We start from the raw sequence: 3,644 nt of genomic DNA on the forward strand, positions 1-3,644 counted from the left end.
CCGGGGCGGGGGCGGCGGGCGCAGTAGTTCGCGGTCGCCACGCTCCCGCCCATAGACGCGGGTCTCGGTTAGCCCCGCCCTAGCCACGCCCCTCTCCAGGCCCTCTACTACTTTCCCCTTCATAAGACCCATCCTAACCACGCCCCTCCCCGGGTCTTGCCCATAGCCACACCCTCTCCGGGGCCGGCCTCTGCGTTGTCACGCCCATCGTCCCCTTCTTGTGTCCTGCGGGCACCTCCTCTTTGGCACAGCGTTGAGGGCGCGTCTTAACCGCTTTTCGCAGCAGAGCGTCGCAGTTGTTTACCGTGGAGACACTCAGAAAATTACGTTGCGCTCTTTGCCGCAACGATCTACATTTTCTTTATGCGGTTGTTCTTAAAGAATGGTAATGACTCCTTTGTCCTTCGCAGACCTGTATAAAGTCCTAGGTCATTCGACTGGTTTAGATTTCAATTAACTACCCGAGTCTCAAATTCTCTAGTGTTGCGTTTTAAGAACTTCTTCACAGAACGTAGGGAACTACACTTGCAGAGTCAATACACTTACTAACTTTTCAGAGCTTTGTGTTTTGAGACAAAGTCTCCCTATGTAGCCCTCAGGCTGATCTTGCTTCCTGTGTGATGGGATTAAAGGTATACACCGCCACATAAGGCTACATGTTTTATTTTGGATTAGAGCACTGATAAACATTAGAAGGTCCTGTGGTGGAAACTTGGGGGTCCTAGTGTAAAACCTGGGGTGTGAATGTTAAATTAGACTGTTGGGATACTTGAAACAGATAATGTTTGATTCAGAATTTTTTGAAAGATTGTTGCACTTTACAGTTACTGGTCCTTTGTTTAAAACTGAAAGTTTGTTGAATGAATGAGTAAAACGCACAAGGCACTATGCTAGGAGAGAGAAAAAAAGAAATTGTTGAATAAAAAAAGAAGAAATAAAAAAGGAAGGATAGGAAATAGGTGTGGTTGGTGGAGGAGACGGTCTGTAATCGCTTATAAGAGGGAGAGCAGAGGCAGAGACAGAGGCGCCAGGGAGAGGCCAGACTGAACGTGACCTTGAGCCAGGCCCAGTGTGGAGAGCACGAAGGAGACAGAGGAGAGTCAGGAGTGTAAAGAGTAGAGGAAAAAGGTACCCAAAACGGTTGAATTATATAGGGAAGGGCATCTGGAAGAAGGGTAGTCCAGGCCCTAGGTTGGAGAAGTTTAGGGTAGGAAGCGGGGTGTGTTAGTCAGAAGGACCCTGTAACTGGTGAGGACTGAGGGATCCTGGGAGAACCCGACAGCCAGGTCCACTTTGTTATGTTAAAAAGACACCTCAGCCAGGGTGTCTCAAGTTTGAGACCTAACAGCTGTGCTCCTGGAGCGATCGGTAATTAGAGTGTTTTGGTTTGTTTTGTTTGTTAGTTAAGGGCTGTCCCCTTTACACATGCAGATTCAGTACGTGTTTAATAGGCTGCTGGGCAGTGGAGTGTGTAAACAGAGGGGAAGATGTGCTGGTGAGGACAGAATGCAAATAATCAGAAGTAAGGTCCAAGCCAGACACTTAAAAGGCTAGACTATCGATTTGTTAAAATGACGGGTAATGGAAGGCAGACTTTTGTGTTGAAGAATTTTGCTCAACACCTGTCTCTGAAAATGTAATCTAAGCAAATAATCCAAAATCATTAAAAACCTGTTAGTTTAGATCATGGAGAATTTTTACTTTTATCGGTCAAAACTATTGAACATTTGGTCATTCCATAAGACCGACTTAATATACACACAAAGGAAAGACTAGGTGTGGTGGCACAGTCCTGTAGTCCCAGGATTCCAGAGGCAGAGGCAGAGGCAGAGACAGAGGCAGGAGGATCATCCTCAGTCTTGACTGCGTAGCAAGTTCAAGACTAGCGTAGAATACAAGAGATAGTTGTGTGTGTGTGTGTGTGTGTGTGTGTGTGTGTAAGATAATGTGACATGATTTGAACTGAAAAGGCAGGCAAACAAACGCACAATCTTAGCGCCATGGTTACACGACAGTGGCACAAACAAGCCTTTAAAATTGACAGATACTTTTTACACATTAAAGCCCCCACATTTTATACGCTCAATAGTTTTTAACTGTTTATATTAATTAATATTAATTAGTTAATAGTAATAACTAATATTAATAGTATTTAACAACTGCACACACCACCCAAATAAGAGCTGAGGCATTTTCATTTTTCGGGACTAGTCCTTGTGTTCCTTTCCAGTTTTTCAGATCTCCCAGCAACCCAGGGAGAGGCCCCTGGGCTCTGATTTCAACCACTGCAGACTAGTTTCCTTGGTTCTTGGACTTCATGGAGCCCTACAACATGCGTTGCCTCGCATCTAACTCCTGCTTCCTGTCTGACTTCAGTATAGTGACTGTGAGAGTCATCGATGCCGCATCAGTGGCTGCAGAGCCATCCACGCCGCCTTAGCAGCTACACTCATTATTAAATACTACCCATTGTACCACTAGCAATTGCCCTGTGTCCATTCTACTGCGAACCGCCATTTGGTCTGTTTCTAGTTTGGGATTGGGATTTACTATGAGTAAATCCTTATATATCTGAAACTGTCTCATGAAAAAGATTTAAAATTCAAATTGCTAAATCATATGATAATTTTAATTGAACCGAAGAATTATCCTTTCAAAGGGACCACATCCTTTTACATTCTTGCCAAGGGATGAGATTTTCAGGTGTTTTATATCCTTGACAGGCTTGAGGGTTTTTTTTTGTTGTTGTTGTTGTTCTTTGTTTTGTTTTTTCAAGACAGGATTTTCCAAGTGCTGGGATTAAAGGCATGCGCCACCACTGCCCAGTTAGGCTTGAATGTTTTTGACCCTTTTTGGAAGTTATAACATTGGTGGGAGTTTTCACTCTTTATGAATGTAATATAGGGCAACAACGAAATAAAGGGGTGAAAATAGGGAGATGATTAGCATGAATTAAAACATTTAAAAAAATCCTCAAAAAATTAAAGAAATAATTAAAAAATAAAAGAAATAACTTAAAAATAAACTGATTAAAATAGGCAACTAAAAATTTTAAATGGGCACTCTGTAGAACAAGGTCGTGAAGGGAGGGGAGTGTGGTGGTGCGGCCATTCTCCCGCCTTCCACCTCTGTGCCCTCACAGAGCCCCCAGCGGCGCCATGTTGGGCTGGAGTGTCAGTCTGGAGGTTCACCACCTCTGTGGTCTGTCGCAGCCACCGTGAGGAGGGCCCGGGGAAGAATTTGCCATTTTCAGTGGAAAACAAGTGGCAGTTACTGGCGATGATGACGGTGATGACGGTGATCTGGATTTGCTGCTCCTTTCTTCATAGTAAGGCACCAGCTTCTTAAAAAGTGAGGATATTTAATTCATCCTCTTAACAGAATGAAGATTGTTTAGGAGATGTGATCTGAAAACTGGATTAAATTCTTTAACTCTAATTACTAAATAAAAGTGTAAATAAACGTGTGACATAATTTTTTTAAATGGACCACAAAAATATTAAAGAAAAATGAACCATGAATTAACAATTTTTTTTTTTTTTTTTTTTTTTTTGGTGTTTTGAGACAGGGTTTTTCTGTAGCTTTGGAGCCTGCCCTGGAATTCACAAAGATCCGCCTGCTTCTGCCTCCTGAGTGCTGGGATT

The 3,644-nt window shown here is 43.1% G+C and overlaps 1 pseudogene; it reads left to right on the forward strand.

The window, feature by feature from the left end:
- Window positions 1–2,551: 2,551 nt before the first annotated feature.
- On the forward strand, window positions 2,552–3,355 carry LOC146892055 (cytochrome c oxidase subunit 7C, mitochondrial pseudogene; annotated as a pseudogene).
- Window positions 3,356–3,644: the final 289 nt, after the last annotated feature.

This window comes from Myodes glareolus, chromosome 14 (genome assembly GCF_982192425.1).
Source record: "Myodes glareolus chromosome 14, mMyoGla1.1, whole genome shotgun sequence".
In the NCBI taxonomy this organism is placed as follows: domain Eukaryota; kingdom Metazoa; phylum Chordata; class Mammalia; order Rodentia; family Cricetidae; genus Myodes; species Myodes glareolus.